Raw genomic sequence first — 21,478 nt, forward strand, 5'->3', positions numbered from 1 at the left:
AGAAAATGAAAGATGAAAGTGAGAAAAGGAAATATCTGTTGTAAAGGAGATGTAGGATGAGCATAAAGGAGGTGGAGATGAAAGAAAAAGAGATCAAGGCAGAGAGAAGTCAGCTGTATGCAGTACTCTTATGAACAAAAGGGCTAAGAAAATGTGCGTGTGTGTGTGCACATGTGTGTGTTTGTGAAGGGGGGAGGTGCAACAGTGGAGAGGATAGATTGGTTGATTAACTAGACATGGATACTCATACGCAGTTTAAAGGAGTGTTTGTAGAAGCGTGGACTCTGGAGTCAGGAGACCTTACTTCAAATATTGGGACCACCACTTACAAGCACCATGTGTGACCTTTAACAAAGTTGGTCAACCTTCCTTAGCTTTATTTCTCTTACCTGTGAAATGTAGAAAGTGTTTGGCAAGATGCCTGCCATATACTAAGCTCTCAGTAAATGCTAGCTGTTAATGTTATAAAGCATGTAAAATGAAAAAAAGTTTTTGATTCACTAAAAATAAGTAGTCTAATCTTTCAAAGTTAATAACATTAGTGGGTTTTAGAAAGTATTTATTGATCCCAGATGTCAAAATTTGGCCTGAAGAGGATCAAATCTGACAAGCACATAGTTTTTATCACACAGTGCTGTATGATTTTTGAATCACTGCTGATATTTAATAATTGATAAATTCCACAGGAAAATCCAGATTTTAGATTTTCATGAAAAACCAGGAGTTTTGTAAACCCTGGGATTGCATTCCCCCATTGCATCAGTTGACTGGAGGGAGCCTAGTGGTGGTTTCAATCCTTTAGAAAAGCAGGTGTTTCCGTTTTACTTTCCTTACTCAGCTTTAGGGAAAGTAAAGCTTGTTCACATTACCTAGTTACCTTCCTGGCCCCTAGAGTCATTTCAACTTGTATTATTTAATTCATATAAACTGCATTTCAAAAGTGATATGAAGGAATGGTTCAGCAAATGATTGAGATTCAGATCAATTTAAAATTCAATACTTTTTATGTTCCAAATCTGCAGTTTACAATAAGGTAACCATGTGGCTATTGAGAACTTAAAAAGTAACTAATGCAATTGAAGATGTGCTAAAAGTATAAAGTACACACAGGATATTAAAGACAGTACAAAAAAGTGAAATATCTTTTTTTTTTTGAGATGGAGTTTTGCTCTTGTCCTCCAGGCTGGAGTGCAATGGCACAATCTCAGCTCACTGAAACCTCTGCCTCCTGGGTTCAAGCAATTCTTCTGCCTCAGCCTCCAGAGTAGCTGGGATTACAGGCATGTGCCACCATGCCCAGCTAATTTTTACATTATTAGTAGAGACACGGTTTCACCATGTCGGCCTGGCTGGTCTCGAACTCCTGACCTCAGGCGATCCACCCGCCTCGGCCTCCCAAAGTGCTGGGATTACAGGCGTGAGCCACCACACCCAGCCCCAAAAATGAAATATCTTATCAGTAATTTTATATTGATTATGTGTTGAAATGACAGCATTTTGGATATACTGTGTTAAAGATATTATTAAAGTTAGTTTTGTCTGTTTCTTTTAAATTATGTTTACTATAAAACTTAAAATTAGATGTATAGCTCATAATGTATTTCTATTAAATAGCACCATTTCAAGTAATTTTAAAGATATACCATGTTTTTAAAATTAAAAAATCATACTTTAAAATGTCTGATAAAAATGATAAACATTCATTTTGGAAAACACAAAGAAACATAGAGAAAAAAATTAAAAATCTTTATTCTACTAAATATTGTTAAATATTTCAGTTTCTTTTTGTTTAGATTTTTCTACATGAAATATTTATACATAGAATCTTATTCTATAAAAACCAGATCATACATATATACTATTTTTCACTTAACATTTTAACATAATCTTTTTGCAATATCTTTAAGAATTCTTTGAAAAAAAGTTGCTAAATGGATTAAGAAATTGACTACAATAATAAAATGGGAGAAAATATAGATAATTATTTAAGTATGTTAAAGGCATTTCTCAGTATATGACTGGAAATTAAATGAAGTAATTGATTTTATTACATAAAAATAAACTTTTGTATAGTATAAGTACAATGTAAAAACAGGCAAATGAAATATTGAAAAATATAACATGTAGGAAAGACAAAGGATTAATATTATAACTATATAGTGAATTGATTGAAATCAATCAAAGAAAGGGGAACACACAAATATGAAAATGGACGGATAAAAAGGTAAAAGATTTTATGATTGACTAATAGACACGTGGAAAAAATGATCAATTTCATCCACATCTTAACTCAAGCTGCTATAACAAAATACCATAGACTAGGTGACTTAAACAATAGAATTTTGCTTCTCACTGTCTCGAGGTTGGAGTCAGAGCACCAGCATTGTTGAGTTTACTGAGAGTTTTCTTCCTAAATTGTGTTATAGATGGCTTCCTTTTTGCTGTATCTTCACAGGCAGAGAAAGAGATCCTGTGTCTCTTCTTCTTTTTACAAGGCCACTAATCTTCTCCTGAGAGCCTCACTCTCATGATCTAATCTAACCCTAAGTACCTTCTAAGGGTCCTACACCCAAATACTGTTACATTGGGGATTAGGGCTTGAACATATTAATTTGGGGGGAACACAAATATTCAGTCCATATTAGCTAGTAATCAAGGAAATGCAAATAAGAGCAAGTAACATTTTGAAGTATCAATTTGGCAAATAATTTTGATAATAACATCAGTCAACATTTATTGACCACTTATGATCTAAGTGCTTTACATGCCTTATCTTATTCAATTTCCCTAACCATATAATTTGCTTACGGATACTACTATAAGGAGATTGGACCACACATTCAAAGACACGTTACTATATACCTTGTGAGGGTGGAATTTGAACATAGACAGTCTGACTTCTGAATCTATGACATTATTAATTATTTATACCTAGAAATGAGGGTTCAGAAAAATGGGCACTTTTATACAGTACTGGTGAGAATGAGAACCGGTACAACATTTCTGGAAGGTAGGTTGGAAATAAGCATTAAAATACTTCTGTAACCTAGAAATTTTATGCCTAGTACTGTACTATATCAATCGTATTATTTGTAGTCATACAAATAATCTGTATCTGGGCTTTGAAAATATCTAAGTGTGCAAGTATGTAAATATATGCAATAATAGGATGCTTACTTTAGCATTTTCGAAAAACCAAAAAACTCAGTAAGACTTTAATGCTTATAAATAACGGGAAAGATGAGTACATTAAGATGTAATAATACTTGGAAAAGCTATACAGCCATTATAAATAATGGAGTAGTTCTGAGCAGAATGAAATGGAAAACTCTTTAGGAAATATTATAATATCAGTTATATTGCATATGGAGTTTTAGTTGTATATAAAAAAAAATCCCCTCAAACTAGCTTAACTATTAAGGAAGTTTGTGATTTCACATAGCAGGAAGAGCAGAGGTAGGTAGGACAGGCATCGGGGGCCCCTGATTCAGTAACTAAATGAAATCATTAAGGATCCAGGTTCCTTCCATCTCTGGTCAGCTTCTGCTATGCCTGGTGTCAGCTTCATCCTAAGGCTGGAATTACCCCTAATGTAACAAGATGGCCATTTGCAGTGATAGAGTCTACATTCTTCTTTGTTTCCATCCCTAAGGAGAGAGGGAAAACCTTTCCTAACTACGTAATAAAAGGCCATCCCTTCAATCTGATCAGGCCATTTTAAGAGGGTTGGCCATCCTCAACCAGTAATGGCACTTAGGTAAATTCCAGGTATTGACAGGTTCAGAATAATTAGGACCTGTCCCCTGAAGTTTGTGGTGAAGTGGGATGGTGTTGACATCCAGACATTTGGAGTTCTGTTAGGGAGGAAGAGAGAAATTCATGTTAGGTAGGTATAGATGACACTGGGAACCTCAAACATAGGAATGGCCCTGGATTCTATGGATTCCAAGAGGACCTGGTGGGAGGTGAAATATAGCAAGAAAACATGCTGAATAATATTTGGAAGGAAAGGAGGCAGGACGTAAATAACTGAAGCAATCCAGAAAGTGCCAACACCTGGGGGAGGAGAGAAAAAATAGATAGATAGACAGATAGAGAGAGAGAGAGAAAGAGGCTACATAATATGACTCAATAAAAGCTCCCCAACTGACAAAAATCTGAGGGATCCCTGGAGCCCCGGGGTTAAAACCGGAACAAGGAGCATCTTTCAGGGTACCAGCTCTGACAAGGCCACTCACTAGAGGTAAGTGGAAGTCATGTGGGTCTATGACTATAGGATGCCCACAAAACCAGTCAGTGAGGAGCAGAATCAAGAGAAGAGAACTGCAAATAGATAAATTATTTAGAGTTGTCACTTTTATCACATGAACCTCCTTTCCCATAATCTTGCCCTGTTCTGTGGACCATGTTGGGCATCTCTCTCCCTCCAGGAGTAGGTAGAAAGTCAGCATTGAATGTTGTTGCACAACATCCCTGAAAAGCAAACACTTTGTCTCAGCTTTGAATTTTGCTGAGGTTTGCAAGGACTTCCACTGGGCACTGTTTGTTCACTTGTTAGGCTCATGACATCCACCCCAGCCAGGCTACTCTCTTTACTTCACTAGCCCTTTCCAAAGCACCTCGAACAACAACAACGACAAAATAAAACAAAACAAAAACCTCCAATCCAATCCACCTTTCTAGATTGGACCCAGATTTGTCTTCCTCACAAAAGCTTCTCTGGCTCTACGGATAATCCCCTTCTCTGACTTTTATTGAGCTGAAAGGACCCCATAGCCTTTCATTTTTTCCCCCAGCAGTTGTTCATACGCAACAGTGGACCTGCACAGGCATCACATGTTATGCTCCCACCCCCCACTCCATGATGCCTTGCATTATGTTTCATAATTGTTTTGTATCTATCACAAACCTTAGGCCACTGAATAATCAGTGAACTGGTCTTTCGGTTTCTCCTCTTACCCTTCTCCAATCCAGTCTCTATATGGCAATCCAAGGAACGTTTTAAAAGAGAATTAGAGCATACGCCTCCCCTCAATTATATCCAATAAATGCCTCTGTTGCATTCAGGTAGTTAGAAAAATAAAACCCTTCAGATTCTGTATGATCTGGCTCTAGGCCACCACGCTGACTCAGGTACTCTTCCCCTTCATTGCTAAGCTCCAGTCGCACTGCTTTCATTTAGTTCTAAATGGGCAGAGGACTTTCCTGCCTTAGAGCCTGTGCATTTGCTGTTTCTCCTGGGAGGGTAACCACACTCCCATCCTGGCTAACAATTATTTACTCTTTAGGACTCATCTTAAATATCATGCCCACTGAGAGTCCCTCTTTCACTTTCTGGTTGCAACCATCACATTCTTATCCTTCTTAGAACCTGGTTCTATTTCTTCACCAAAATTTGGGATTGCATGTTTGCTTAATGTTTCTCTTCCCTACTAGACTGTACATCCTTAGAAAACTAACACAGGAATAAAAAGCTAAATAACGCATGTTCTTATTTATAAGTGGGAGCTAAATGACAAGAACTTATGAACACAAAGAAGGAAACAGCAGACGCTTGGGTCTACTTGATGGGGGAGGGTGGGAGAAGGGAGAAAACCAGAGAAGATAAATATTAGATACCAATCTTAATACGTGGGTGATACAATAATATGTACAACAAACCCCCATGACACGTTTTTATCCATGTAACGAACCTTCATATGTATCCCTAAACCTAAAACAAAATTTTTAAAAAAGAAAGAAGAGCAAAAAACTTTTCAAATTGGGGACACATATAAGCATCCACATACAAGAAGGTCAAAGTCTCAGATCAGATTCAGTACAAACAAGATTACATGAAAACATGTAATAATCAAACTGTCAAAAATAAACGACATCATGCCTGTAATCCCAGCACTTTGGGAGGCCGAGGCGGGTGGATCACGAGGTCAAGAGATCAAGACCATCCTGGTCAACATGGTGAAACCCCGTCTCTACTAAAAATACAAAAAATTAGCTGGGCACGGTGGCGCGTGCCTGTAATCCCAGCTACTCAGGAGGCTGAGGCAGGAGAATTGCCTGAACCCAGGAGGCGGAGGTTGCAGTGAGCCGAGATTGCGCCATTGCACTCCAGCCTGGGTAACGAGAGCGAAACTCCCTCTCAAAAAAATAAAAATAAAAATAAAAATAAAAAAAATAAAAATAAACGACAAAAGAAGACCCTGAAATTAGCAAGAGAAAAATGCAAATAACATATAAAGGAGTTCCAATAAGGTGGCAGATTTCTCAGCTGAAATTCTTATAGGCCGGGAAAGAATAGGAAAGTATATTCAAAGTGCTGAAAGAATTTTAAAAAAAAGAACAAAAAATCCTGACAACCAGAGATACTGTACCTGACAAAGGCATCCTTCAGAAGTGAAGAAGAGATGAAGACTATTCTAGAAAAACAGAAGCTAAGGAAGTTCATCACCACCAGAACTGCCTTACAAGAAATGTTAAAGGAAATTTTTCTAACTGAAAGAAAAAGACGCTAATCAGTAAAAGTTAGTGAAAAATCTAATTCAGAATACTCACACACTATAATGGTGGTGTATAAAACACTTATATTAGGTTGTTGCAAAAGTGATTGCAGTTTTTGAAATTATCTTTAAAGACAAAACCCGCAATTACTTTTGTACCAACCTAATATTTTGAGTATGAAGATTAAAAGGCACAACCATTAAAATAATAATAGGTAATAGTTCGTTAAGGGATATACAATATAAAAAATGAAAACGATGACATAAAAGTTTAAAATGTGGGGGAGGTGGAGTAAAAGTAAAGAGCTTTTTTGTGTGATCAAAGTTGTTATTAGTTTAAAATAGTTCATTATAACTCTAAGATATTTTTGTAAGCCTCATAGTAACTATAAACCAAAAACCTATTGTAGATTCCCAAAATATAAAAAGTAAGCAAAATATAAAAAGTAAGGATTCAAATCATTTTACTAGAGAATATTACTTAATCACAAAGGAAGATACCAAGAGAGAAAGAAACAAAGAATTGACAAAACAACCAGAAAATAATTAACAAAATGGCAGTAACACATATATAACCCACAGGCAACATCATACTGAATGGAGAAAAGTTGAAAGCATTTTTTCTAATATCTGGAATATGACAAGGATAACTTGGTCAGTCTAGGTTCCAAGGGGAAAAAAAAAAGACAAGGATATCCTCTTTCACCACTCTTATTCAACATAGTACTGGAAGTCCTAGCCAGAGCAACCAAGCAAGAGAAAGAAGTAAAAAGCATCCAAATTGGAAAAGAAGAAGTCAAATTATACTTGTTCACTGATGATAAGATCTTATACCTAGAAAAACCTTAAGACTATACCAGAAAAATTTATATTTGATGAATGAATTCAGTAAAGTTTCAAGATAGAAAATTAAAAATATATAAAAATCAGTAATGTTTCTATACACCAGTAATAATCTAGCTAAGAATTAAATCAAGAAGGCAATCCCACTTAAAATAGCTACAAAAAGCTGTACAGAACTATATTTAACCAAGGAGATGAAAAATCTCTACAAGGAAAACTACAAAACACTGATTAAAGAAGTAGATAACACAATCAAATGAAAAAAAAAATCCCATGCTCATGGTTTAGAAAAATATTGCTAAAATGACAATACTGCCCAAAGCAATCTACAGATTCAATGTTATCCCTATTAAAATATCAACTTAATTTTTTATCAAATTAGAAAAAAGCAATTCTAAAATTCTTATGGAACCAAAAAAACCCTAAATTGCCAAAGCAATCCTATGCAAAAATAACAAAACTAGAGGCATCACATTATCTGATTTCAAATTATACTACAAGTCTGGTAAGCAAAACAGCATGATATTGGCACAAAAGTAGACACATAGATCAATGGAACAGAATAGAGAACCCAGAAGTAATGGCGCATATTTACAGCCAACCGATGTTTGACAAAATCAACAAGAATACACACTGGGAAAGCATACTCTTTTCAATAGATGGTGCTGGAAAAATTGGATTGTCATTTACAGAAGAATAACACTGGACCACTATTTCTCACTATATACAAAAATCCACTCAAGATGGATTAGAGACTTAAATGTAAGACCTGAAAGTATAAGAATTCTAGAAGAAAACCTAGGGAAAACTCTTCTGGATATTTGTCCGGGCAAAGAATTAATGACAAAGACCCCAAAAGAACAGGTAACTAAAACAAAAATAGACAAATGAGACTTAATTAAATTTAAGAGCTCTGTGTAGCAAAATAACTAATCAACAGAGCAAACAGCCAACATGCAGAATGGGAGAAAATATTTGCAAACTAAGGACCCAACAGGGAGCTACTATCCGGAATTTTCAAGGAACTCAAACAATTCAACAACAATAACAACAAAATTATCCCATTAAAAAGTGAGCAAAGAACAGGAATACTTTTCAGAAGAAGACATACAAACGGCCAACAGGCATATGAGAAATGCGGAACATCACTAATCACCAGAGAAATGTAAATTAAAATCACAATAAGATATCATCTTACACTAGTTAGAATGGCTATTCTTTTTTTGAATGGCTAATTACTAAAAAGACAAAATATAATAGACATTCATGAGGATGTGGAGAAAAGGGAACTCTTATACACTGTTGGTAGAAATGTAAATTAGTAAAACCTCTATGGAAAACATTACAGACACTTATGTTGAGAGGGGAGATCCCCTCGACTCCTTCAATTTCACCTCCTCCCTCCCCGGCCTTCCTGATGGGAAGGAGGGTGAAAAAGGAAAAAAAAAAAATGAAATAAAATACCAAAGACCTAGGAAAATGACTCCCTTTTTAGTTCCCAGCGCCTCTGCTGTTAACCTTCAAAGAGCTGCAAATGAATGTTATCTCTGCCGGCTGGAGCCCGGCACTAGTTCAGGACCCTACGTCTCCACTGACCAGGTTCCTTTCTGGAAACATCTCTGCCAACAAACAGCTTGCTGCTTTTGTCTTGTCTCTGTAAGCCCACTCCCCTGCTGGTCCCCACTCAGGCTGCATATGAATTAGCAAATCAATGAAGCCAAAACATTGTAAGTCAGATATTCAGCAAATGGATAATGACAGAGTTCCACCTCAGCTTCCCCTTTGGCGTTGTAAGCTTATAAAAGGGGAGAGAAGCTGCAGCTCGGGGAGCTTGGTGAATGAGGCTGTAGCCCCCCCAAAGCTCCCAGTGGAATAAAAAGCCACTTCCATCCTCAGTTCGGTGTTAGAGAGGTTTGTTCCCTGCTTCTCCTGCTTCATTCTAATAACTAAATGTACAACTACCAGTCAATCCAGCCATCCCACTGCTAGGTATCTACACAAAGGAAAAGAAAGCATTACATCAAAAAGATACCTGCACCTGTATGTTTACTGGAGCACTATTTACGATAGCAAAGATATGGAATCAACCTAACTATCCATCAATGAATGACTGGATGAAGAAAATGTGATATGTATACATAATGGAATACTATTCAGCCATAAAAAGAATAAAGTCATGTATTTTGCAGCAACATGGACAATGAACTGGAGTCCATTGTCTGAACTGATACAACTCAGACACAGGACAAATACCACATGTTCTCACTTATAAGTCGGAGCTAAATAATCCGTATACATGGATGTAGAGTGTGAAATTATAGACAATGGAGATTCAGAAAGATGAGAAGGTTGAAGGGGTATGGAAGATGATAAATTACTTAATGGGCACAATGTATATTATTCAGATCATTGACACCCAGAAAATCCTGACTTCACCACTACGTAATCTATGCATGTAACAAAATTACGTTTGTAGCCCATAAATTTAGATAAATAAAATTAAAATAAACAAAATGGCAGCGGTAAGTCTTTACCTCTCAATAATTACTTTGAATGTAGATGGATTAAATTTTTCAATCAAAAGACAGAGAATGGCTGAATGGAAAAAAATGAATACCCAACTATATGTTACCTACAGGAGACTCACTTTAATTTAAGGACACACAGACTGAAAGTGAAAAGACGAAGAAAGATATTCCATGCAAATGGAAACAAAAATAGAGCAGGAGGAGCTATACTTAGGTTAAATAGACTTTAAGTACAAAACTGTAAAATTAGACAAAGAAGGACAGTATGTAATGATAATGGTGTCAATTCATGAAGAGGACATAACAATTGTCAGTATATTTGCACTTAACATAGGAGGACTTAAATACATAAAGGAAATACTAATGAATCTGAAGGACTAGATGGACTATAATACAATAATAGCAGGGACATTAATTCTGACTTTCAACAAGGAACATATCCAGAGAGAAAATCAACAAGGAAAATTTGGACTTAAACTGTACTTTAGCCTAAGGGTAACTATCAGGCATATAGAAAGGATTCTGTCCAATAGCAGCAGACTACACATTTTGTTTAAAGCTCACATAGAGCATTGTCCAGAATAGATCATATGCTAGACCTCAAAACAATCTAAAACACATTTCAAAAGACTGAAATTATATAAAGTATCTACCACTATGGCATAAAACTAAAAATCAATAACCAAAATTTTTTGGAAACTTCACAAATACGTAAGAATTAAACAACATACTCCTAAACATCAATGGATCAATGAAGAAATTAAAAGGAAAATTTTAAATATCTTGAGATAGAAATGGAAACACAGTATAACAAAACTTACAGGATGCAGCAAAAGTAGTTCTAAGGGGAAAGTATAGAGCAATAAATACCTACAACAAAAAAGAAGAAAGATCTCACATGAACAACCTAATATTACAACTCAAGGAACTGGAAAAAGAACAAATTAAGCCCAAAGTCAGCAGAAGGAAGGAAATAATAAAGATTTGATCACAAATAAATTAAATAGAGACTAGAAATACAATAGAAAACACCAAGAAAATGAAGAGTTAGTTTTTTGAAACTATAAACAAAAGTGACAAAACTTTAGCTAGACTGAAAAAAAGACAAATTACTTAAATAAATAAAAGAATGAAAAAGAAGATATTATGATTGATATCACAGAAATGGAAAGGATCATAAAATACCATTATAAAAAGTTATACACCAACATATTAAATAATGAAAAGAAATGGATAAATTCGTAGACCCATACAACCTAGCAACACTAAATCATGAAGAAATAAAAAGGCTGAGCAGAACAATAATAAGCAAGGAGAATGAATTAGTAATAAAAAGTCTCACTTAAGAAAAGGCTCAAAATGAGTTATAATCCTTTGGGTATATACCCAGTAATGGGATTGCTGGGTCAAATGATATTTCTGGTTCTAGATCCTTGAGACATCACCACACTGTTTTCCACAATGGTTGAACTAATTTACACTCCCATCAACAGTGTAAAAGTATTCCTATTTCTCTACAGTCTCGCCAGCATCTATTGTTTCCTGACGTTTTAATAATCACCATTCAGAATGGTGTGAGATGGTATCTCATTGTGGTTTTGTTGTTGTTGTTGTTGTTTTGAGACAGAGTCTCACTCTGTCTCCAGGCTGGAGCACAGTGGCACGATCTCGGCTCACTGCAACCTCTGTCTCTCGGGTTCAAGCAATTATTCTGCTTCAGCCTCCCGAGTAGCTGGGACTACAGGTGTACACCACCTCGTCCAGCTAATTTTTGTATTTTTAGTAGAGATGGGGTTTCACCATGTTGGCCAGCATAGTCTCGATCTCTTGACCTCGTGATCCACACACCTTGGCCTTGCAAAGTGCTGGGATTACAGGCATGAGCCACCACACCCAGCCTCATTGTGGTTTTGATTTGCATTTCTCTAATGACCAGTGACGATGAGCATCCTACTATAAAGACATATGTACACGTATGTTTATTGCAGCACTATTTACAGTAGCAAAGACTTGAAACCAACCCACATGCCCATCAATGATAGACTGGATAAAGAAAATGTGGCACATATACACCATGGAATATTATGCAGTCATAAAAAGAATGAGATATGCCCTTTGCAGGGACATGGATGAAGCTGGAAGTCCTCATTCTCAGCAAACTAACACGGGAGCAGAAAACCAAGCACCACATGTTCTCACTCGTAAGTAGGAGTTGAACAATGAGAACACATGGACACAGGGAGGGGAACAACACACATTGGGGCCTGTTAGGGGGTGAGGGGCAAGGTGAGGGAATGCACAGGGGCATAAAACCTAGATGACAGGTTGATAGGTGCAGTGAATCACCATGGCACATGTATACCTATGTAACAAAACTGCACATTATGCACATGTATCCCAGAACTTAAAAAAAAAAAAAAAAGGCTCAGGACCTGACGTCTACCAAACGTTTTGAAATAAACTAATATTAATCCTTCTCAAAATCCTTCAAAAAATTAAAGAAGAGGGAACACTTCCAAGTTCATAAACTCATTTTAGGAGGTCAGCATTATAGTGATATCAAAGCAAGCCACAGACACTATAAGAAAAGAAAATTGTAGGCCAATATTCCTGATAAACATAGATGCAAAATTCTCTGCCTTTCGGGTTCAAGTGTTCTCCTGCCTCAGCCTCCCCACTAGCTGGGATTACAGGCATGTACCACCATGCCCAGCTAATTTTGTATTTTTAGTAGAGACAGGGTTTCTCCGTATTGGTCTGGCTAGTCTCAAACTCCTGACCTCAGATGATCCACCTGCCTTGGCCTCCCAAAGTGCTGAGATTACAGGTGTGAGCCACCACACCCAGCTGAAATTCTTGCCACTGCAATCAGGCAAGAGAAATAAATAAAAGGCATTCAAACTGAAAAGGAAGCAGTTAAATAGTCTCTGTTTGCAGGTGACATGATCTTATATATATGTGTGTGTGCATGTGTGTGTATATATATATGTATTATATATCTAAATAATATACGTATGTTATTTATATTATATAAATATAACATTTATATAATAAAAATGTATACATATATACATGTATATATGTATATTATATTTATATAACAAATATAATTTACAGTATATTAAATATAAACACATATATATCCATATATACATGTATATATTATATGTATATATAATATATATTATTGTATTTATATAATAATATTTATATGTATATTATTATATTTTAGGGTATTACATATATATAAAACCCTAAAATGTACCAAAAAACTTTTTTAAAATTTATCATTTTTTTAAATCTTTCTTCGTTGAAATCCAGTCCTTAGATTCAATCTTTTTTTTTTTTTTATGAAAGAAAGAAAGAGAAAGAGAAAGAGAAAGGGGGAGAGAGAGCAGGAGTCTTGCTCTATTGCCCAGGCTGGAATGCAATCTAAAAATAGGTATTAAAAACCTCTTTTATGCCGATAACTGTGCTTAACAACGGAGACAGGAAGGAATAAGGGAAGAAAATAACAAACAAGCAGCCAACCAATATTTCATTTAAGTCTGTGAAATGCTATGCAAATGCTGAAGAGTGATTTACTTTCAATTATGTGGTCACTTTCAAAATAGGTGTAATGTGATACTGAGAAAAATGTATGTTCTGTGGACCTGGGGTGAAGAATTCTATAAATATTCACTGAGTTTACTTGTTCCAGGTCTGAGTTCTAATCATAGATATCCATGTTAATTTTCTATCTCATTGACCTGTCGAATATTAACAATGTGGTGTCAAAGTCCCCCACTATTATTGTGTGAGAGTCCAAGTCTCTTTATAAGTCATTGAGAACTTGTCTTATGTGTCTGGGTGCTCCTATATTGGGTGCATATATATTTATGATCATTGACTCCTACTGTTGCACTGATCCTTTTACCATTATGTAATGTCCTTCTTTGTTTCTTTTAGTCTTTGTTACTATTAAAGTCTTTGTTACTATTAAGTATAAAATAAGGGTGTAAAATCATATACTCCCAGGCATCCATATGATGAAACACCAGGTAACAGCAGTGCACCTTGGTAGTGGCAGGTGGATGGGCATAGGGCAGCAGAGGCAGGCAAGAGGTGTCTGAGAGAGTATCAACATGACTGAGGGGCCTGGGAAGCTGTGTTCATTGCATCCTGGAGACTAAGAAAGGATTGGAGGAAGTTGAGGAAGCCTTTACAGGGGTGGGGTAATGGAGGCTGAAAGCCCTGCTCTCTGGGAGGGACCCATCTACAGTATGGACACCTCAGCTTACAATGAGGAGGGAAGAGGTAAATCAATGAATGAGATATAGATTTGAAGTCAACAGCAAATGAAACTTCTTTAATATACTATGAATAGTCCAAGTAGAACTCTTACAAAAATAACCAACCATCAAACCTTTAAACAAACCTCTTCAACCTTCTCAACAATTATACACACAAACTTGTGCACCTTTCTATTCAGTTCACATAGGGGATGTCTTTCTAGTTTCACAGCTTGCTGATCCCAGGGTGGATATGAATATATCAGGATAACCACCAATGTGTAGAAAGCTTTGGCCTGTGAGATAGAGTCTATGTGCCTCCCTCACTTTGCCAAATGCCTGTTTCTATTGACAAGCCCTGTTTGACTTTGATTCCTGCAAATCTGACCTTGAACACCAGGTGGCGATCAAAAGACACATACTGTTGAGGAGGTCCATGTTTGTTCTCCTTATGTTTACCCTCCCAGCAGAAGGGATCCAGGCTTAGTGCCCCTTCTCCTTGCATCAGGCGAGGTTTACTGCAGGGCCTAAAGCAGAAGCTCTGAAGCCATGGTTTATTTCACCTTTTATGAAAATTTAAAGAAAAGATTGAGCTGCTTGGGCCTGGTAGTGAGGGAAGGGCCTCATAGGGAAGGAAGGGCCTCTGAGGACACAGAGAGGGGAGAGGAAGGGAGAGAGTTCTTCCAGACAGGGGTGATGAAGTCAGAGGTCAATCAGTACCTCCAGGAGTAAGGACATGAGCATTGGTCCACATGAACACTTGGGATGGATCCAAGGGTGGTCCATCAGGGCTGTTCATCCAGCCATGAGACAGATTATCCTGTTTGGATGGCAGGATGGATGAAGCAGGGTCAGGAATCCTGAAGACATTGAGCCAACTAGGGAAACAGCTCAGTCCTGAGGAGTGTGGACACATGAGTGATGATGGCTGAAGCCTCCTTGGGCTGAATCTGGAGGGTAAGTTCCCGTAAGTTGGGATGCTTTGTCAATGAGCATGACCATTTAACACTTTTAATAATTACCGTCTGGTTGAAATTTAAAATGTCTTTACTAATGTACATCCCAACAAAATACAGGGTGAGAGCACCTGTTTTCCCAGATCTGTGTAATAATGGGATCCACAACATTCTTACTATTTGCTAATGCAATATCCTCAATATCTTAATATTGAAATGTTAGAGTACTTTTCATTTTTTCCATCTATTTCCAAATAAATGGCACATTTCACATGTACATTTCTAAGTGCAAACATAATGTTCCCACTTTATGCTTCAGAATATGTCCTTGAATAATTCTAGAGTTTGACAGGAAAATCTGATCAGTGATTTTGTACTCATGTTGGGTCCCATTTAAATTGAAATTGTGGGGTCAGAACTTTACACAAGGCTGGGGGAAGGCAAATTGGTAAATTGGTGCAAGGTCTTTGTAGGGACGGGGCAACACCCACAGGAGAAGCAAGCAAGGCCCTGTCAGCTGCTGCCCTCTCAGGTCTGCGCTGAAGAGGGTCTTGGGCATGTGAGCAAGCCTGGTCATGGCAGCATGACTAAACTATCAAAGCAGCTTCAAAGTCACCTGATTAGAGAAACCTTAAAAAAACCATTATCAGTGTAAAATTTTCCATAAGTAGTAAATAAATATATTACTTATGTAGTGAGAGCTTAAAATATCAAGCAAATATGTGTTTTGTATGTGTTTTGTTTAGGGATGTATCCATAGTATCAAAATGTGAAGTAAATTGTGAGAATGATAAAACAAATTTTGGACAATGGCTACCTCTGTGGGTGATGTAATTAGATAAGTTGTACAGAAGTGTACACTCTCTAACATTTTACTTCATAAACCTGGTCATGTACATGTTTGCCTGTTATGGTATTTATTATACCTTCTAAAACATCTGAAATTTAACACAGATAAAAACTGTTATTCTCTTCTATTATAATCCATACACACAAGTGCACACACATACTGTGAGTGCATTGAATACATAAATAAACCTCTAATAGGCTTTATATCTGATTGACAAGCAACCCATTGTCCATTTAGAAAATGTGGAAAATCCATTCAAATACCAACACAAATGTGTTCATAACCTTCAACCCCACCATTCACTAGTAAAAACTGTTATTCTCTTCTATTATAATCTATATATACATGTGCACACATACTATTAATGCATTGAATATAAATTTGACTTAACTAGAATGTAATTATTTGTATGTAACCACAGACATAGTGTCTGAAAGCTACATCCATCTAATAGTTCACAGGTCTGTAGGTCAGAAGTCTGGTCCAGCATAACCTTATTCTCTGCTAAGGGCCTCACAAAGCTATGACCAAAATGCTGATGTAGGCTCTACTGAGGTCTCATCTGGAAGATCTGGGTAAAAATCTGCTTCCAAGATCATTCTTGCTACTGGCAAAAGTCATTTCCTTGTGGCCATTGAACTACAGTCCTCATTTCCTTGATGACTGTCAGTTGGGGATATTCTTAATTCCTGGGGTTTACTTCATTTCCTTGCCATGTGGTCTCCTTCTTCTTTCATCCAGCAATGGCACATTGAAGGCTTCCTGTGCTTTGAATCTCTGAGTTGCCCTCCTCCAAACAGCAGGAGAAAATTCTCTGATTTAACAGGTTTGACTAATTAGGTCAGGCCTATGCTGATAATCTCCCTTTTGCCACACAACAGAACATAATTGTGGATCATAATGTGTCTGGTCTTATGACTCTAGTCTTCTGTCCAGTATTCTTGTCATATTGCCCTGTGGTGTCCCTTCTACCTTAAAGTCAATAGGAAACTGCTCCTCCAGTGTCAAATTGGATGGTAAATTAAGGAGATAGAAAGGCAGATGCAGTTACAGAAAATGGTGTGGTGATTTTTTTCCTTTTCCCCAGCTCTCACTTGTAACTCATTCCACAACTCAGAACCAGCTCAAAGCTCATAGGCTATGGGGATATATTTCAGCTCTTGCTGCTACCTTTCCACAGACTTTCTATGGCAGTAATGCCCTTTGGTTTAGATTAATGTCATCTACTCTCTGGGAAGAAGGTGGCAAATAGCCAGGCCTATCATATGTTGAAATCCTACTATCTCCCATATGCACTTGACAGGTTTTCTCATCTATCCCTTGGGACAGTACTCTGAAGAAGATAATGTGGTGCATCTTATTTCACAGATGACCAAGCTCCTTCTCACAGGGACTAAGACCCTCTCCAGAGAGGTGGCAGAATTGGAATGTGATTCCATCTCTTGCCCTCCACACAATATAACCAACAGCTTCCTTCTTCCCATTTGGAAGGTGATAGCTTTACACTTCCCCAGTATTATGCCCTATGGATCTCACTCAATAGTCCTTCATGATGGTGGAGAAGAAATATTGCCCTTTAAGCTATGAAACGTGTTAGGTCACATGGATTGGCTGGTGCTTGTGGCCCCTCCTAGGCCCACTGACCCCACTCCACTGGCACCAGGCTTGCACATGTGACCAGATGTGACCAATGAGCTATGAGGGGAAATGGAGCATGTCTCTCCAAAACAGAAATGATAAGAGCCATCTAGGAATCCCACAAGTACACTTTTTCCCTCTGTCTCAGCAATGTCCCAGATATCCTATGAGGTAGTTTAATTCTTTGAATCCTCCATTTTAATAATCCCCCCAATTATTGAATATGACAGTTTAAATGATGGCAGGAATGCTTGGCAAAAGGCAAGCTAAATGATTTATACCCGAATTTGGCCTGCTAGAAGATCCCCTCAACTCACATGCCCTGACACTGAGTCTACACACATTTTACCCACATCACATAGAGAGCAGTTTGCCAGGCTCTGGAAGCAACATCTGCCTTTCACTCCACTACTGTCTCCAGAAGATCTGTCCTCATGCTTTGCTTTTCCCTGGGGATTTGTCTTTATGGAGCCACATGAACAACCCAGATACTCAGTCTGTGGCCACTCCTAATGCTCACTCTCCAAGCGGTCCCAAAAAGGTCAGGAAAGCTGCACTGATTCTTCACAAATTGGGTTACAACATTTCCCCATCCCACCTACACTGCACGATGCCACAACACAGAAGAGGCACCAAGTATTATACATGATGTGGATCCACGTGAGTTTATTTTTCTTTCTGTTGTCATGTTTTCAGAATCTCTTTAGGATACAATTATGCTGCTTGGCACTATGTAGTTTAGATTAAAGTCATCTCTGAAGCAGAAGCTAGAAAGGGCCGTGGAAAGGAAACTAACACTTCAAGGGCCTATGATGAGACACTGTGTTAGGCACTTCAAATACTGTTTCTCTAAGTCCTTACAACTGTTCTGTAAGTTAGGCATCAGTATTCCCTGCTCAAACCCATTCCTCTCCAGAGGCAGGCTCTCCTAAGGCTCATGGAGGTTAAATATATTTTAGGAGGACACACACCCAGTAAGAGGCAGCACGGTTATTCTAATCCAGGGTGGTCAGACCCCAACCTTGGGTTCTACCATGAATCTTTGCAGGTATGTGTAGGTAGTAACATTTGCCTTGCTCTAGAGCAGGTTTTTTCAACCTCGGTACTATTGACATTTTGGGCTGGAGAGTTCTTTGCTGTGGGGACTGTCTTAGGCATTGGGGGATGTTCAGCAGCCTCTCTGGTGACTAATCATAAGATTCCAGCAGCACCCCCACGTGTGACTACCACAAACGTCTTTGGACATTTCCGTGTCCCTGCAACTGGGGTATACAACTGCCCCTGCTCGACAACCACTGCCTTAGAAATAAATTTCCATAGGTATTTGAATACATGGGTCTGGACCCCAGAAGAAAATTCCATGATAAAGACACAGTTTGAGGGCTTCTGAAGCCTGACATATAATAAATGCTCCATAAATATTTGTTAAATAAATGCATATGGCATATAGAATCGAGGGTCTTCAATCTTTTTCTGTCCTTACCTGAGTTCTTCAAATTGAAGTAGGGTCATTCTTATAAATTGTATCAAAATCTTCAGTTTCAACCCAACATTTAGAGCTTAGCTTTTGTTTCCCATTGTAAAAGTCATGTTTAAATTGTAAAACATGTAGAAATCGGTTACATGAGCAGCAGGTAAAGCCAGACCCCAAAAAAGTTTCAACATCAAGACAGCTGAACAAAAATCATGAAGGTTCATCCTAGCCTACATTTCTATGCTGGACACCAGGCTCAGCACTTTAATGACATTAACATATTTGAGCTTCACAACAGCTCTTTAGGCATTTTCCTCATTTATGGATCAGGAACTCAAGGTACAAAAATGTCAAGAAACTTATCCAGGGTCACATGGCTATTAGGCAGCAGAGGCAGTACCCTAGCCCAGACTGTATGGTGTCAAGGCACATTGGTATTAACCACAATGGCATCCTAACACACAGCAATGCATATCTCTAGAGCCTCAGCCAAGGCCCAGCACTCTGGGAATTTTTGCTTAACTAACTGCACTGAACACAGTGATTAAGAATTCTGGTGAGCTTGCAGCATGACTGTTAAAATAATTATATGTACTTACCTGGAAAAGCATTTTCCTTCCAGAAATTCCAAGTGTTTTGCTGGATATAAATGGCATTATTCTCTGGCCCAGGCTTAGCTGGCTGAGAAAAGGCTGGTGGGATCAACTTTGACAGGTAAGGTAACAGGAGATGAGGTGACTTACCCACGGTCATCCCAGAGTTATGAGGTGAGGTCTCCACCAGGACCCAGGGAAACCTTCTGGTTGGTACTGCTGTCTTAAGTGACACAGAAATCATCTTTGATTCTATGTTGTACCTTATCTTTCAAAGCCCCAATGGAAATGTCCTTCTTTGAGGTTATCTGTGGAGATAAATAAGGGAACACAACTAATGTGAACCAAGAGGAGACAGGGCAATAATAAAATAAAAGGAATAAAAATTCCTTTTCCCTAACTCTTCCAGGGGAAGAGAGCAGAAAACAGCAGGAGCTTACCGGCCACTTCTACCTTTACCTCCTTCTCTACCTCTTTGCCCCCACTGTTTGTGACAGTATGGGATGTAGACAGGGATCCACAGTACCCTGAGAAAGGAAAGAAAGATGGGAAGCGCCTGACCATGAGAAGGGTGGATCAGGCAGCACAAGTCCTGGAGCCCGTGCCCTGGGTGTTGGCTCACCCACCAAGTGCTCTCTTTTCACCTCTTTCTGTTATGCCTCACCATCATGCTACCACACTGCAATGAATTTCCCACATAAGAGAAATATATACCCTTTAAGGAAGGCTAGCAGGGGAAGTGACTTACCCCTGAGTCAAGAACTGGTTTGGGAGTTCTGGTTACCAGAACTGATACCAGGATGCAGAGACATCTGATACCAGGATGCAGAGACATCTCTGATCTCTCTTGCTCCAGTGTCCTGCCCAGCAGACATAGTATGAGGCTTTCATCAGGCCCCTGAGGAGTGCAAAGGAAACACACTTCTCTCATATACAACAGGGTGGGGGAAAATAAGGCATATAAAAAAACAGGAAACAGAAAGAAATGGGGTGAGTGATTACTTCATTCCTTTACCCTTAACTCTATTTATGAAGTCCATGACTCAGTTGGATGGAGATGGTGGAACCTCCTTTTCTTTTCCCCCAGCCCAATTCGGACACTCATTCTAGCACATAGACATGGCACTGATTCACAGTGAAATTAAAAACCTATGAGTGTTTTCTTTCTTCTCTCCACATGCTCTCCAGGCATGTGGAAAATAGTTACTGTACACTGGAGAAACTTAACAAATCCCAACTTAATTAAATGATGAAGTTTAACATCACCAGTTACATCATGTAAGTATTATGACTCCCGGATATAATGTGACAAGAAGGTCACTTCAATTTAATGATATTCATTCTCAAAACCTATAATCAAGGTCTAATCATGAGGAAAACAGCAGACTAAGCCTGTACTCTTCAAGACTGTCAGGATTATGAAAATAGGCAGTTCCTCAAAAGGAAAAACAGAGAGTTACCATATGACCCAGAAATTCTACTCCTAGGCACACACCAAAGATAAATGAAAACATATGTTGACATAAAAACTTGCACACAAATGTCTGTAGATTCATCACTCATATTAGCCAAAAATGGGAAACAGCTCAGGTGTCCATCAACAGAATAATAAACAAAACATATCTGTGGTTCCTGGGGCTGGAGGTGGGTGGGGATTTAGCTGCATTCAAGCACGATAGGATTTCTCAGGGTGATCGAATCATCTAAAACTTGACTACAGTGATGGTTGTAACACTGTATACATTTACTAAAAATCATAAAATTAAACCTTTAAAATTTAGAAATTATATTGTCTATAAATTACATTGGAAGAAAGTTGCTTAAAAAC

At 38.0% G+C, this 21,478-nt stretch overlaps 1 long non-coding RNA gene across 1 annotated transcript; it reads right to left on the reverse strand.

Moving 5' to 3' along the window:
• Positions 1-1,633: 1,633 nt before the first annotated feature.
• LOC105706449 (uncharacterized) lies at positions 1,634-21,058 on the reverse strand. Its single transcript, XR_002478919.2, has 3 exons — positions 20,091-21,058; positions 19,801-19,958; positions 1,634-3,854 (listed from the first exon to the last, which is right to left on the reverse strand). It is a non-coding gene; the product is annotated as an uncharacterized LOC105706449 (long non-coding RNA).
• Between the last annotated feature and the right edge of the window lie 420 nt (positions 21,059-21,478).

Source organism: Aotus nancymaae, unplaced genomic scaffold, assembly GCF_030222135.1.
Source record: "Aotus nancymaae isolate 86718 unplaced genomic scaffold, 86718_ANA_hifiasm-v0.15.2.pri h1tg000004l, whole genome shotgun sequence".
NCBI lineage: Eukaryota > Metazoa > Chordata > Mammalia > Primates > Aotidae > Aotus > Aotus nancymaae.